Source organism: Phaenicophaeus curvirostris, chromosome 13 (assembly GCF_032191515.1).
Source record: "Phaenicophaeus curvirostris isolate KB17595 chromosome 13, BPBGC_Pcur_1.0, whole genome shotgun sequence".
In the NCBI taxonomy this organism is placed as follows: Eukaryota; Metazoa; Chordata; class Aves; order Cuculiformes; family Cuculidae; genus Phaenicophaeus; species Phaenicophaeus curvirostris.
Window position 1 is genome coordinate 15,441,299 of NC_091404.1, and position 17,267 is coordinate 15,458,565.

Sequence of the window (17,267 nt, forward strand, 5' to 3'; positions counted from 1 at the left end):
AGAAGTAAGGGCTGGCTCAAGGGAGGATACTGAAATAACAAGACTTGCTTGGCCAGCTTCAGAGGATAACCCATTCAAGCTGCACAGCCACCAAATGACGTTGCATCTTCAGATCAAGTTCTGGTTGCCACCTGATGCATGAACACACAGCTTGCGGACCGATCATTCCTCTTTCTGCTGCAGAAATGCAAGGAAAGGAGCCTAGTGGATGACAGGAGATGGGAAGCAGCCCCAGATGGCAAGAAGAGTTTGCTCACACCTCTCACTCATCCCTGCCTGCCTCAAAACCCACTGTGACCAGCTCAATGCAGCGAATATCTCCGATTCATGCAATGTACCACAGTGAACTTATGTTTACCTCCATTGAGAAAGCTTGGGAGAAAAAGTGAGAAGTGTTGCTGTTCCTAAGATAATATCCTTATGGAGTACGGAAAGTCAGGCAAGCAGAGGAGGTGGCGGCAAGAGGACTGATAGAAAGGTCCAGGGATAAGTGGGAAGCTAACAGCGCTTTGGAGAGCTGTAGTTCACTGCTTCTGAAATATTAGAATGCTCTTGTGCAACATAAATTTAATAAGAATTTAATTATTAATCTAGCCCTATTTGGAGCTAGGAGAATAGTTTCAAATGACACAGGAAGTCAAGAGAAGCGGGAATGCCTGTAGCTTTTTTCTTCCTATTTATAGAGCATCTATTGACAACAGCAGGGCTACAAAAGGAGCCATAAACTTCTCTAGCAGTGGGGAGGGAAAAAACAACAACCCGATATCACAAAGAAAGAACTAACAGAAATCAGAATAATCCTGAAAGACAAGAATAAGGAATAGAAACCAACAAAAAGAAGGCAACAAAATAATCTTATAAAAGACTGCATCCTTCCTGGAAAGCTGAAAGAAGGATCAGCCACACCTCCCGGGGAACAGAAAAGCAGCAGCAGCACAATAGTCTAAGACTGTTTCAGAGACTCTTCACTCCTGTAGCTCTCAGGCGTTTCACTTGAAAGGAGGGGACAAGAACAGAAGCACCATTCATGAAAGGACAGGTGACACCTCCCAATTATTTGCCTCATTTACTGTGGATTAACAAAAAGGAGGAGGCAAGAAATTGAGTGTTTTAAAATTCAAACTCATTACAGAGAGAGCTGTTCTGAGAAATGGCCTCAGAGGAAATCTTTCAAAGCAAAGCACAGAAAACTAATCAGTAGTAGCAGTAAACCTCAGTGTGCCACCGAGAGGTGCGCAGCATGTTGCCGCGGTCCTGGGAAGCAGCAGACCCCTCTGTGCTGCTTTGGTTTGGCAGCCCCAGCGGGCAAGTGGCATGCATACAGCTGCCAGACGAACAGTGGAAAAACAATTTCAGATAAGAAAAAAATATCTAATTTAACTTGAAATTAACGTGGATGGAAGTTATTTTCAATAGGTTAAAAATTAAGGTTATTGTTCCTCCTATTGTTTTTAGCTGCCTTCACTCAATAGGAGAATCAATGCCACAGGGCCATGCAATTCACAGGCAGGTGTGTAACAAGTGTGGGAAGATAAACCAAGAGAGCTTCCACTGGCATAGCTTAGGGTACATTTGAAACAATGCCTGTGTGCCCCAAGGTGTGCTGAGATGCCTGTGCACACAACTTGGAACACAAAAACACTGACACTCTACAGCTTGATCTGAAAGTAATTTCAATACTGTGTGTTTGCATGCTAGCAAAAAAAAAAGAGTTAAAAAACCAAGAGGAACTGTGCTTAAGCCAAACTGTAAATAACTCATATGAATTACTCTGGCCTAGGAGATCGCTGGTCTGCTCAAAACAGTCCAACCAAGGCCAACATACCTTGCAGTTGTTCATGATTGAGTGACATGTTGTCACCAATGGGAAGGGCAGAGTGACGAGGTCATAGGAAAATAAATGCTAGAACTTTCACAAACCAGCACACATTTCCACATAATTTAACATGAAATTCAGATGTTGCTACAGGTGATCTCCATGCCTGGGCAACTGTCGCTCCCTGAGCTTGCACAGCTACCATCCACTGCCAGCCGTGGGAGACAGGTCTGCATCAGGAACTTCTACAACACACATAAATGTGCACTTGTAAATACTCAAGCTGCAAAACCCTGTTTGGAATTAACTTCTTCAGAACTCAAAAATGATCAAATAAGGCTGTTCTCTTAAAGCAGAAATAATAGTGGAATTTATTGCCTTTGTATATATTTTTTACACTACATTGCATAATATGCTCACATTGGTGTTCAGCACTGTAAATGACATAAAAAATAACCCAAGGCAGCAAGCACAGCAGAGCTCTAAGAAAAAAATCATTACATTTCACGTTCCAGTGCATGAAGCGAATACCGCAGTCCTCTAGCTTATAGCAGTATATCAAAGTTAGCAAGGACAAATGCCTTTCTTAGAAAAAAATATATTGTTCCAATCCCACGATATAAATTTGCTTTTAGTTTTTGGGATGTAGTAAGTACTCTTTATTTTAGTGGAAGAAAAAGCCACTGTCTTCAAATTAAGGATGCTGCATACTACAGATTGGATGGAGTTGGGGATCTGCCTCTGGTGGTACCACAACCACTTTTCCTACTGATTTGAAACCATCCATATTAGAGACATGTCACTATTTCATGTCATTGTTGTATTCGTGGCTACTGGGCCTTTACATAGATCAAAATAAATTAAAATGTTTATTCTGGAAGTTGGTTCAAAAACTTCATAACATGAAAAGGGCTTGTTGTTGCTGTAAATGTCTAGAACTTGTGGATTCATACCAGGTCCAGAAAAAAAAAAAAAAATCAATAAAAGCTTCAGAGCAATTTTCAGCAGCTGAATATTTGGCCCATACAACTGTCAAAACAAGTTCTCGAGGATGTAGGTCCTCCAAACGCTTATTACTGAGCATTGTGCTGCTTTGGACAGTTCAATTTTGCGAAGTGTGTGCTCAGCACAATTTGCACAGTTTCCAGTCACCAGTGGTAGGAGTCTTTCTATTGCCCCTTGCCCTTTATGGCAAGCACTCACATTATTTTTAATATTAGCCCCCACAACTCCACTTAAATGGCTGTTGAAGAACATAAAATACATTTTTAGCAGGTTGTCACAGAATTCATTTAAGAAATGAGGTCTTTGTAGGTTAAAAACAAGTCTACACTCCTTTTTACTTTTGAATATACAAATCTGTAATTTCCACATTACCAATGTATTCTGCTCCTGGATTGAAATCCTAAAAAGAGTTTTGCAAAACTTTCTTAGCATTTTAGTCTGCCTTTAACTGTTCATTGACACCTGATACACAACTGACACAGGCTAATGTGCTCACAGTTGCAGGTACTAGCTTGCCGCCAAGCTAAGGACAAGGAGATAAAGGTTGCAGATAACAGACGCGCTATCCTACCCCCACTAGACCCCTGTCTACAACAGGTCCTACCTCTCACTGCCTTGGTCTTTTGAGTCCAAACCCATAGAAAGCTCTCTCTCTGGGAGGAAGAACACAGTGACTTTGAGCTGCTTCTCCTTGTCCTGAGCTGTCACGCAGATGTGGTATTGAGGCTATCCTAGGTGCCTGTGGATCTCCAGGCTGCTAAACACAATGATCAGAGATGACTCACTGTCACTCTCACATACATTAAATGGTTCTGTCAATTTTCTGACTTGAATTATTGCTGTAATTGTTCTGTCTCACAGCTGAGAAGCTGACACCAGGGCTGACTCAACCACCGGAGAGCTCCCACAGTCACGCTGTGCTGAGCTGCTCATGACACTGGGGCTTAGACCTTGCCCTTATCCATCAGAAACCATTCCCTCCCACCAGGTAAGACAAGGAAAGAGAGATTCCCTTGGTCATATCTGACAGATATGCACTGAAGTTTCTCTCCAGGAATGCTTTGCATATCATATATTAATAGAGTCTGACTAACAGCTTTAGCTTCACATCATGTCTAGACAAAGTGTCCCGCTGTGGTCAGTTGCCTGGAAGGCCACTTGAAATAGCTGTGGGTGAACAAAACAAAAACTGTATGGAGAGCTGACACATTATATGTTGACTGCATCTCATTTATTTATTCTCAGAAAAGTGAAAATAATGGGAATCTGGCTGAAGTTCTAGTCAGAAAGAGGCCAAAGCCCAAATATTTGCCAAAGCCCAAATAATTGCTCTCCTGAGCCCAGGTGTTCTCAGCAGCATCCAGCTACACCCTGGCTGCACTTCAACAATACAACTTCTACCTGAGCATTAACCTTAAGCAAAACTCCTTAGCTCCACACACTCCATGCAGGAAAGGAACTGTCAACACACAGCATAAAAACACCACAACTGGAAAGTCACAGTAAACTGATGCTGGAAGCAAAGAACAGACAGTAAAGTACTTATAGCCTAGCAGGCAGTCTCTATCACTTCTCAGCAAACACAGGAGTTTACTCACCCTAGGTATGCTTCTTGTTAGGTGGACTCTGCATCAGGATATAAAATTGCATCGCTGCTTTCCTTCATTTAAATGACCTATTTAAATTGACTGCATTTAACTCCCTTTCAGCACCTTTTATTATCCTCTAACATGCTGTGGCACGATTACAGCTTTAAATATTTACTTGACATTATCTTGCATCTGGCAAGCGTATTCTGATCCTCCCAAGTCCCTTGCAGGATTAAGTTATCCAGTGGTCTTTGCACAGTTGCGATGGATCGTATTTATATTACCACTGTAGTTCTCTCTGAATCATGCCTGCAAAGCCTAAGGAGTTTTTTAATAATTATGTTATGACACGAGATTCACAGAAACCAGACTAATTTCTAATTCTCTATAGAAATTAAGTTTTTTTCCCCTCCATTAGGATTTCTCAGTTTCTATGCTATTCAAACCCATATAAAGCCTGGGTGTGTATTATACTGTTAGTGCTGTCAATTTATATATGCTTTGTCAGTTTGTTCTCTTTCTTATTGTTAATTAACTATTTCATGTTGCAAATTCCCATTTTAAAGATAAGGTGCTGTTGTCACAATAGTCCTGTAAGTGAATCATTATAAGTATAACGCATTCATAAATAACACATTACAAGACTTAAAATAAATATTTTTTTTTACAGTTGTTGCAATGCAATTGGTCTATGTGTAATAGAAATTGTGCACCCATGAAATTATGTTGAACAAAAAAATTAATTTTCAAAGCCTCAGTTCTCTGGAAAAGTTATTGCCTCTAATTTTTTTTGGTCAATATTATTTTCTTTTTGAACCTAAAATAGAAATGAGAATACTAAAATAAATAAAAATGTCAGTCTCTGGGTAGGGAACTTAAGTAACCAACAGCAGCCAAATTCCACTGAAGAAGAGGAAATCACAGCGATGGGAAGGAGAGACCAAGGGGAAGGAGAGATGGAAAAAAAGCAAATGCACAAGTGTCTGCTAATGAACCCATGGCAGTACAACAACATCCTCAGATGAGCCCTCCGTAAAACTTTCCAGAGTCAACTTCTCCATTTATTTCTTCATGAGGGTTCACGGGCTGTTTGCCCGGGACCTGGGACAACACACAATTTATCCTCACTGCTGGCAGCAACACACCCATGCTGGAAGCCAGCAACTGAAATGGACTCAAAAGCAATGGCACACATCTTCAGGCTGAGAGTTAAAAAACAGAGCCTTGACCATCAATGATCTCCACAGGTGTTTACAACAGGGAGGGCAAAATATCAAGAGTGGTTCATCAGTAATTTCCTCTCCATGTTCCTCCCTCCTGGAAGAGACAGTAAACGTAATTATGCTTCGATTTGACGTCACCAAGCCTTTTTAAATTAATTCATCCATGCTCTCTGATAACAGAGAGCTCTACGCTGACCCCTGAATACATCTGAAGAGACTGAACTGGCATTTGCAAAGGCTACAGCAAGTACCCATTGTTGTGCCTTTGCACAGGTTTCCATGCCCGTGGAAAACACTCACAATTGCTCACCTCCTCTTGGTGATCACCTCCCATCCTGCTGAGGACACTACCCTAATGAGCAACAGTAGCAAACAAGATCCTGCTTCATTGTAAACTTCAGTTAGGTTTTCACAGCCCCAAGAGAGGCCACAGGACTTTAATTTGATCTCAAAGCCCACGTGTAAGTTAAGGAGCTTTTGCAGCTCTCTCATTTAAGTGATCACACCCACAAAAGCAGCCAGAGATCTCTGCTCTCCAGTGCCACGCTGACCATCACGAAGAGTCTGCACAGCCTCGCTCCTTCCAGGGACTCAACACAGGCGTACCAGCATAATCAAAGATTTTAAATGCTTTTGTCTCTCCCTTCCTATTCCTATTCAACTTGAAAGGTCTAAAGAGTACCCTTGCTTTCCCCATATTCCCTTTACCCCAGTTTCTCCATCCCAGGCATGCTGCTGTGGGAATTGCCCTAACGGCGCATGCTGCGGGCAGACTCTGCTCCACACACATTCCTATGGCACTGTACAACATTTTTCCCACTTTCTTGCCATGATGAAACTCTGCTAACAACAAAACGGGAGCCTGCTTAACATCAATTTTGTCACTTTTTAGAGAACTAAAAATTCAGAACGACGCTCTTAAACAAATCCATATTTTTTGGCTGACCCAATTATGCGTTCAGTGAAACACCTTGTAAAATGTCCCCCTGATTTCTCCTGAATGGCCTTTAAAACACTGGCAGTTTGGTCTGCTTAGTCAGCACTACACACAGAAAGCTATTAAAATCTGAGCCTTAATAACTAATCTCTCATAGCCACTCATGCCTATCCCACAGAGCGGTAACATGACACATATGAGTTGTTTCTGCAGCATGGACAATGTTTAAATTTCCTTCATACTTAAACCAGCAAGATTTTAATTTTATTTTTGGCTCACCTTATCACAGGGCTAATAAGACTTGGCCAGGTAAGGCTTTTTCAGGCAATCCAGGGCTAAATTACCTAAACGCACACCTCCAGCTCTCACATTTTGCTCTTGCTGGCATATGGAGAATGTAGAAGAAAATGAGCAAATACTGGGTAAAACCTATCCCAGAAAAAGCTGAATATTCATGGCTTGTACACTGAAAGTTGACTGGCAAGTCAGCTGTTTGACTACTACTATCTCTACTTTAAGGTGGAGATAAAAGGAGTAACAGAAGAATAACTTTTATTTATGCAGTCTACATTTAATGAATGCATAAACATTTGAAGATGATTAAGGCTAATCTAAGTGCTTTGTTGTTCCTGCTGCAATTTTGAAGGGTTTGGACTTTATTCTTTTTCTTTTTTTTTTCCCTCCCCCTATAGTTGCAACTAAATATAATTTTTGGCTTTGCAAAAGCCTGTTTCCATTTATAGAATCCAGATGACAGGCTGGGGACGATATTTTCCTAGCTGAGGCATCTGCCTCCTTGACACAGGGAGAGATAATCACATTGGGTGAAACAGGCTCAGCGTCTGTGACAAGCTTAAGATGTCAGAAATGAGAGCATCGTGTCTTGTCCCTCTGGATATTTTTTTCTTGAGGAATTTCGCCACATCTCATGTGAAATGCAGCCAGCTTGCAGCACTGCTCTGCCGCCAGCGACAGAGAGGGGGAGGAGGGAGGCAGGCAGGGGACCGTCACGCTTCTGAGGCTGCCACAGTTTCTATTTAATTGCTTGCTTATTTATTTAACTATGTCAGCAACAAGAACTTCTGGTCAAGCTGCCAGCATGCTTTCCCTGAAATAATTCACTGCTCTGAAATTACTTGTGCTGGACAACGCTCCTTCCCTCCTGGACCTCCACCAGGAGCAGCCAAAGCACAGAGCATCCCTATCTCCTTATGCATCCCCATCAAGAAGAGTCAAGATGCCACAGTTGACTGAAGCCACCTTGCCCTAAGGCAGCAGAGGCAGGAGGGGAGGACACATAGGATTTGAAAGGGAATCGTGTCTGGAGTACCATCTGCAGGTGGATTGAAACCTCAGATCTGAACAACTGCCTTCATGGCACATGCCACTGTCTACCAGATCAGCACTAACCTAGAGCACTTCCCCACTCCATGCTGATTAAGTCCTGCTTTTTAAATTATAGATCAAATGTTCTGCAGTCACAGACCAAATTATGCTGATCAAATTAGTCAGATCAAGGTGCTACTTCTCTTTTGAGACAGGCCATTTGATGCTGCAAAATGCCACCACATGAACCTTTCTGAAAGCAGATTCCTCCTCTCTGTCACAACTAAATTTTTCTTGCCAGATGCTGATGTAAATGCTTACAAATCATAGAAGACTTCTGACACACGTGCCACCTTCAGTGGAATACACAAGAACAACGAGGCTTTCTGAATTCAAGAATAACATTAAGCAGTGATTGCTTGATTCAGATGACTCTTGGTATAAATAACTAATGTTCTCCAGGGGACTTTTTCCAAGGAAGAATGTTTTCTTTGAATTATTCTTTAAGCTATTGTTTTGTAATGATTTGCACTAAATGATGAAGAAGCTCCCTTAGCCTGTCCTAACGGGAGCATAAGTAGTACTCTTCACAAAGTTTGGAGCTAAGGATACTAAGAAAATGCACCTTTTTTCCCAACAATTCTTTTTAAGAGACTCAGAAATGGGCCCTGACTCATAACAAATGAAAAAAAAAACTTTGAAAATAATCCTGCTGAAGGCATAAAATGTTCCTTGAATCCAACGCTCCCATTCCCTTCACAGTAGAAGTATCAGAAGCAAGCGACAGCAATACATAAAAGATGTATGAGGTGATACTGCAAGAGTTTGTGCGAGAGAGACACATGTATTCTTTAGTAAATATGAGCTCTGGTCCAATACAGTTACTCAAAGACTGTGTTGTAACCAACTAACAGACAAAAGTGTTCCTTTTTAAACATTTAAAGCAGGCAAATTTGGCTAGCAGACGAACAGCGATACAGACAGCAGATGGCTATTATTTGACCAGTTGTAGTTAATTTAATTTAATTTACTGCAAGGCTATATTTATCACATAAATGCTACCACAGCATATGAAATTCCAGCTGAACTGAAGTCAAGGTAACAGGCCCCCACTCCACCATCCCCTGCCTGACTATGCCTCTCACTCTCTGGTGGTCACATCCCTTCAGAAACCCAAGAGGACTGAGGTGACAGCAGAGGAGAACAGAAGCTGTGGCAGTAGGTTTTGGAGAACAGCAAGATGATGCTGAAAACCAGATTATTTTTGCCAGAGCTACCTAAAAAATGCAAGAATCTAGACTACTCACTAGTTCTTCCCTACCATAGTCACAACTGTTTCATCAGAAGGGGTCCTTCTCTCCACACCTGCTTTATTTTGGGACCAACATTTTTGTCCTGTACTATGGATGCTGACACAAACTCTGCCATTTGCCTTGATCTGATACTTTACTAGTGGTTTCTGCAGTAAGAGCAGACTGCTGTGCTGCCTAGAACAGAGATTTCAATAAACAATAGATTTTAATCTCGAATTTCCAGTGCAATATTTTTGCGTAATTTGAGCTCTGCACCGTATTAGTGGTCTATACTCACCAATTTAATACAAACTTGTCAACTCATTGTAGCTAAAGGAAAAGGTCCAAAACCTACCCTTGGAAGCACACGTTCAACTGTTACTGCAGCCCTCCCCCTCGAGTCCAAGGGGATTTAGTCCAAAGCTCTACAGTTGCAAAGATGAAGACCTGAAAAATGTTTGAAAAACATGCCAATCATTTCTCACACTCTTCATAATTCAGCAAAGAATGACAACAGAGCAATCTAGCAGACACCTTTGGGTCTTCTAGTCCTTCTCTGTGATATAACTTCCTAAGCTTTGCTCTCTTTTCTTCTACTTTGCCCATTTGGCTTAGGCCAGCAAATACACTCAGTGTAAAGCATGAATTATGCACAACATACAATCCATGAGGAACCTTTGTTGTGAAACACTGAGGCAACTACACAGCCAAGTGCTAAGATACACAGACTTCCTGCAAAGGGTACACGCATAGATATAATTATATCCATAAACGTGTTTATGATTTTTTTTTTAGATAGATTGGTATCTCCTAGCACTGCAGCTACTTAAGGAAAAAAAAACATCATAACTATGGTCAAATATATCTTTCCTCTTCGAAGCCAAGGCAGATTTGGTAGATTAAACTTGGTTTTAATCTTGGTTTTAACATGTGGTTGTAGTATAGGAACCTGTACAACAAGTTCTGAATAAAAGGGAGTTTTGTGGGCTTGCTTTTTACTCAAAAGAGGTTATTCTTTGAATCTTGAGACACCTAGCTAGCAACAGCCCCCCTCCCTCCCCCCAAGCAAATGCACAAGTAGACATGAAGCAGTTAATGTTTGACAAGCTGTATTTGAAAAGATTTCAGATGCATCCTTGCCATATCACTGATGCCAGGGAAAGAGTGCTGGAGTGACCAGAGTAAGAATAGCATAAGAATTATTTTGGTATACGTAAGTTACTAGATTTCATATTTTGCCTTGTATTTTTAACAGTTGAAACTGTAGAATGTTCCTAGCCCTTTCAAAATTTATAAAAGGAATCCAAAATTGGGAAGCTCCATGTATAAACTTTTGTGGTAGGAGAGCTTCTCATTTGCAATATATTCAATAACATCAATTCAAAAGCATTTGGCATGTCTCAGCACGTAGTAGAAAGCTGCATTTGGGATTATCTTGAATGACAAGTTGGAAACACTCTTCAAGAAAAGCTGAAAAATAATAAAGGGAAACAAATCTGCAAAAGAAGAGGCAAAATGATCAGACACCAAGGGCAGACAAACTGCAAAGACAAACTTTCCATTTTATATATAGCAGATATAAATGGCCCTGTGGCTGCCCAGGTTTGTATATTTTACACAACAATAGGATTCCTACTGAGATGCTACAGTCCCTTGGAAACACTACCTTGGACTATATAGGGACTCCTCCCCAAAGTACACTGGAGCTTTTTATCTCTATTTTCATTATCACAGTTAAAATATTTTGCCCCAAAGATGGTACAATTTTATTATTAAAATGGGAAAATAAAAGAAACGTAACCTAACAGCAATCCTATATCCATCTTCTAGACAAGTCTAAATGAAAACCTGTTTTGATGAAGTTACTTAAACTTTTTACCTTCCAAATCATTCCAACATTCATCACTAGTTATTCTAACCATGACAGGTCACTTAATTTACATTAAATGCCATTTTAAACATGCCTCCCACCCCGAGACAAACGCATTTCACAGATTGACATACGCGGTGGCGTATTCGTCAGAAAATTTTCTTGGTCTGGTTCTCAGCTACTTTCAGGTTACACAGGGAGCATCTCCTCAGAGAATTGCTTTCAACTCATTATCAAAGGAGAGCCCACCTCCATCCAGCCCGCATACAGGTGCACACTGCCAGAAGGCAGGAGGTGTGGAGGAAAGGATGGTCCAGGAGAACAGGTGTTCTACTTACATTTCGTCTCTCCACTTTCCCTCCTGAAAGTGTTGCCCTCGCCAGCAACCCTATCAATAACACCCCCCACAATACTCTGAGCTGAAGGGAATGGGGACAAAAAGCAACTATCCAATAATGCTAGATTTTAGAGTACAAGTATTTTTTTCTGAGAGGCAGGCAGAACAAATATGTATTGCATAAGCATAATGAAGTGCAAAGGCTTGCCGCAAGTCAAGCGCTGATTTGAAACATTTGAGTGGTATACCATTACAAGACCTTGGGAAGCTCTGCTTGCACTCACTGGACAGAAACAGTCCTAAAAGATGATTCACCATCCACTTTTCTCTTCAAACATATCACAGCCAGTCCCTTCTTCCATTCCACTACATTCCTTCTGCCTAGCGCTAGGGGAAGGGAGTTGGTGGTTATGCTGAAACCTTGGGACTCCTGATGGTTGCCAGGGTACAAGAGAACAAGCATGTATCATTCACCCTCCTCACTACAAGCCAGTGAAACCAACACATACACTCTGGCAGGGAGCTGTGATCGAGCCTAAATTATCAGAGGACGGCGGAGCACATATGCAGCATACATAGTGCATAGTTTAAATACAGATGCCTTTGACTCAACCACCTGAGGCTTAACCCAATAGTTAGGGAGGATGTTTCTTCCTCACTGCGGTCAGATCTACTCCTCATTATCTGCCAAAAATTTCACAATTAAAACAGAGATCATGGAAGTATTAGTAAGCTGCAACTGGCTTGTCCACTGCAAGGCCAGGAACAGACTGATTATCTGTTTTCCAAGCATATTTGCATACTGGTTTTTTGCATAGTTTGGCCACCCAAATCAATGGTAAGTTTTAATAAACATCAGCAAGTTTCAGCATGCGACACAATCCACGGTGTAGCTCAGATGTTAAGATCTGTGCTGGAGATTCACTCCCTCGAAGTCATGAAAACCCTGCAAAGCAATTACAGAACCAAATAAATTATTAAGAGAAAGAAGTGACAGCTCTGGGAATTGATGCAGATCCTGGTGTGAATCTAGGTTGTTACTGACAGAAAGTTATTCTTCAGTAGGTGATTGGTAATGCATAAAAAATGAGAGTTTGGTCCTGTTTTGAATATCCCCTTATCAGCCACAGAAGGAATGAGCAACACAAGCTACCTTCAGGGTTTTGGTGGCTGTTCATTCCTTTAGTCTGCTTCAGAAAAACAACTAAGCCAAGCTACCTCTGCCCTTATTTTGGCTCAGAAGTTGACATTCCAGCTCCCATCCTCTCGTCTGCTTCAATGCCAGATGCCGAGTTTCTTTCTCACCTACCCCCAGCTCCACTCCATGGGCTGCACCCCTGGAAACAGCCTGGCAGCAAGCAAGGCAGAGCAAGCCTTGCACCCATGTGATCCTTAAACTGGTTTTCCATTCCCTCACATCCTAGGGAAATTAAAACTTGCAAACTTCTACTGTTGTTCCTCATACTCTTGACATCTCTGTATTTTCTTGGGGTTTTTTTTCTCCTTTCAGTCTTGTTCTCTGCATCTGACACAGGACTTGTCAGAAAGCACATAAGTGAGAGAAAGCTCTTGATGGAAGATGAATGAAAACTTTCAAACCAAACTTTTTCTACAGAAAAGCAAAGATTCCAGCCCAAGATTCCTCCTTTTTTTTTCTTCCTAATTGAAGTCCTTCCAAGAAACCGACACTAGCCACAAAGCATTTGCTTACTTGCAAGCCTACGGCGTTCTGGAGCAGAACAAGAGGCAGAGAAAGAGAGAGCAAAAGAGAGGAAACATTTTTGGAACAGCTGTGAATCTATGTCAGCTCCCTAAAAAAGCAGTAGAAAACTTTTCCTCTAATACAACAGGCCTGGGCTATGCTCCCAGAGTGAAAACCTACTTGTATCCTTCTGATCCATTGAAACATCCGTTTTCTTTCACCTGGGTAATTTGCCACCACTCCAGGACTGCTACTTCTCCCTCCCTCTCCTACATGTTTTCAAATAAGACAGTTCATGTAAGGGCAGATATGATAGTTTGCCAAGATGTAAAGAGGTTGTTATGAAAACTTATATTACAGTGATCAACTGTTCTAATTGGCCCTAAGAGAGATTGCTTCATGTGCAGCACAATGTCAGGTAGTGTATTGGGGAGGGCAGCGGGGAATATATCTCTGCTAATTTTCAATGATGGAAAGGATGAAAAAAAAACCCAGGGAGGCTCTTTAGGCTGGGATGTTCACAGTGCTCCTGAAGTTCACGAGAAGCTCACATTACAGTTTATACCCAAGATGAATGTTTAATACAACAAATCAGCTAACAAACATGAGACCAAAGACCCTGAGATGAAAAGAGAAATCTGCATGTCTCCCCTCTTCAAATATTAATCACAGAATCATAGAGTCATTAAAGTTGGAAAAGGCCTTTAATATCAAATTCAACCGTCAGCCCAACACCATCATGCCTACTAAACCATGTCCCGAATTGCCATGCCTACAAATTTTTTGAACCCCTCCAGAGATGGAGACTCCTCCACTGCCCTGGGCAGCCTGTTCCAGTGCTTCACCACTCTTTCAGTAAAGAAATTTTCTCTAACATCCAATCTAAACCTCCCCTGACACAACTTGAGGCTGTTTCCTCTTGTCCGAAATTGATTTAGCTTACAAAACCATCTTAACCTGAATACTCTTGGGATGACACATCTATACTAGAGCCCCAAAGAGCCAAGTATGCTTCCAATTAAAAGTTTGTGTGCAGAAGTTCATATATGTACATTGGCATGCATATATCCAACACATACTTCAATCTCTGGCTTAGTCTTGTACAACTTTGCAGTGCCTTTCATTTGATGCCGTGTCATCTGCTCCATCACCTTCACATGCTCTGTTTCAAAACCTGTACAATTTCTCATGAGTCTTATCCTTCTCTTCCAGAAGTGGAAGAGATCTTTCAAATATAATACCAGCTAGCAATCACCCCAGTGTCATAGGTGCTGTCCTGAAACTCAGCAGACAGAAATCTGAAACTCTTTCTCCAGCTTCCATACTATTCCTTTCCATAAGATCATTAAACTGCAGGTTCAAAGTTACACACACACGATTTAAAATCATGTCCTCTTGTAAAAAAAAAGTGTAAATTCAAAACAATCAGACTGATTAATTATCTGTCATTTTCAGTCAATACATCATGCTTAACAAATATTGATTTAAATGTAAGATTACAGACTTTGCAGCTGTATTTTCCAACAAAACTTTTGAATAATAGCACCAATAACAAAAAAATAGGCAATTTTCCCAGTATATACAAATTAATCTTTGCTAATTTGAACCTAAATGACTAAAGTTTCATGATTCATTTTCACATGCAATATTCCAGGTGTTAATTTGTTTTCTTAGTCACATTACTTTTCTTTTCCTCCCTCATCTTCTCCTTTGATTATTGAATTCTTTGATGGTACCTCCTGCTTTCATCTTACTCCCTTTATGTATCTGGTGGAAAAGCAGATTTCCCTTCTCCATCTCTGCAGATATCTTTCCGTTTTGATTCTCTTGCAAAGTATTTCCCCATCTGTTAAAGTCTTCCACTACTACTTTGCAAAACAATTCCAGAATGATTTTCCACAGCACTCAGGCAGTACCTCACGTGCCCTCACCCAAAGGAACAATCTTCCCACCAGCTGCTCTGCACATGTCTTGCCTCAGAGGTTTCTCTTCAAAGCCTTCAGCATAACCTCAGCTCTCATATGGACTTTGGTACCAATGTATTAGCTACCACCACGTTCAAGTGCATTTTTACTCATCTGGGTAAGGCACGGTCCTAAAGATTTTGAATAAGGGAATCTCAGTACAAAGTGGCCCTGTTTGTGTTCTGGAACTGCAGCTGGGATTTCTGCTTTCCTTGAAGCTAGGTGTTGCAAGCTCACCTGCAGCCGCACTGCCTTGATATCCCCACTGAAACTTGTAGACTAATTTGAGAACACTCTGCTTGGTGGGAAACTAAATTGCCTTTTTAAAAAAAAACTCAAAAAGCCACAAAACATTAAGTGAAGATTTTCTGCTAAACTCATAAGTTTTGAGTCTCTGATATTCATTATTATCTCATTTCAAATTAGGGACCACACATGCCCTTCAAAAATCACATCTGATTCAGGAGTATCAAACATTCATTAATGGTTGAAAAGTTTCTTCCCTTTTCTTAAAGTGGTATTTTTAAACACTCCAATCATTTCAGTAATGATTTATTCTTTAAATCTCATTGTGTACTCATACAATGACTTGGTGTTCCCACTATTCATAGGTTGTTAAACAATTCTAACGTCTCAGGATCAGTACAATTAACAAGAATACCTTTTGGTCATTGTCATTCTCAGGACCTCCACTCAGCTTAACAAAGGAAGTTACCAGGTACCCTACAGTTAACCTCGACAATTTGTTCACCACTACTGCATTTCATAATTTTTCACTATTTCTTCTGTTTCCCTATTTCAAGTTAATATATACTATCTCTAGTATCACATAGAGATTTTAATAACAGCTAGTGAAAACTCTATACCATTATATATAGTCAAGAGGAAACTATCCTAGGTAAAACTGAAACAGAAGAAGTAGGAAACAGTTCTCTGTACTAACTCTTCCCACTGCAACTAAACAAAATCAATAAACTCACACTACATCAAACTTAAAAAAAAATAAATATAAAAAACTAAGAGCTTCCCATGTTGAACAGTTGCAGGTTTTACCTTGACTAGGCAAAAGATGAACCCTATGCTAGCTGACACTTCATCAGCTGAAAATAAGACTGATGTGATGGAAGGCTACTGTCCCAACCTTGCAGCACACCACACCGAGATAAAGACCAACTGCTTTGGAGCTTCTGCTTCGGTAAGTTGTCGCGTGTGCAATGAAACCATGCTTTTTTCCCTTAAGGGCAGGCTGGCTTCAGCCTGGCAGCCCTATGCAGGTCACACGCACATGGCTCCTGACACACAGAGGAGGGATATGATGCTTGACATGACCACAGGCAGGGCTGCCTTTGTTCAGGAGCTTTAGCTCACTGCCATTAAAATTGAAAGAGAGACAATGTTGATCTGAAACAGCCATCCACAGTTTGATGTTCAGAACTGGCACCCTAACGGTTGGGATTGTTATTTTAACACCTATCCCTTGCTACGTGGATGTTTTATTAACAGAAAGGATCACACGCAGTCTGAGGCAAATTTAAATTCAAATTCTGCTATTTCACGTCATTGTACAATATGGCAGGCTGTCGTTTGATTTGGTTTCAAGTAAAGCAAACTAACAAACTTCCTTCCATGCCATTAATTCAGAAATGTAATAAGGCTAACTCAACTGCACTGACTCATTAGAGCAATTTGATGTAAGCTGCACTCATTAGAGCAGCTACCATCTATATTTCTCTGACAGCAGCCTTGTTTTCAGACACCATCAGAGATGACCTGCTGTGCAAAATTCCTCTTCTCTCTCAAGAAAACTTTAGAGAAATAGGAAAACCTTCATTTGCTCAGGTCTTAAAATCCATTAAAACACAAGAATATTGTAACATTTTGAGTCTCTGTTTTCATCCAGAAAAAGGTTACTTCACTAATTAAGACGGGAAATTCTACAACAGTACAGACAGTAGTGTGAAGACAGACATGCAGGACATAAATTTACAGATAAAAGTAATTAACTCTTTCCTATATTTGGTGGGAAAGAGGTTTTAGGAGCACAGGAAATAAAATACAGAAAAGACAGATTATGAGTGTGCCACAGCTGAAACAATAAGAACCAATCTGTGGCCTTGGTGTGCAGCCCATGTAATCTGTGAAGTATAAAAACCAACTGTGGAGAGGGCTGCTGCCCGGAGGTAGGGAGAAAAATCTTTCTGTGCTT

General features: G+C 40.8%; 1 protein-coding gene across 4 annotated transcripts in view; it reads right to left on the reverse strand.

Annotated features, from left to right (window-relative positions):
* Positions 1-17,267, reverse strand: part of FGF13 (fibroblast growth factor 13) — a 290,946-nt gene that overhangs the window by 112,855 nt on the left and 160,824 nt on the right. The window contains exon 1 of one of the 4 annotated variants that reach the window (XM_069867760.1): positions 9,544-9,608. The exons of the other annotated variants lie outside the window; for them this stretch is intronic. The gene's annotated coding sequence lies outside the window, so the exon portion shown is untranslated. Of the gene's footprint in view, positions 1-9,543; positions 9,609-17,267 lie in introns of those variants that run through there. 4 annotated transcript variants of the gene reach the window in all.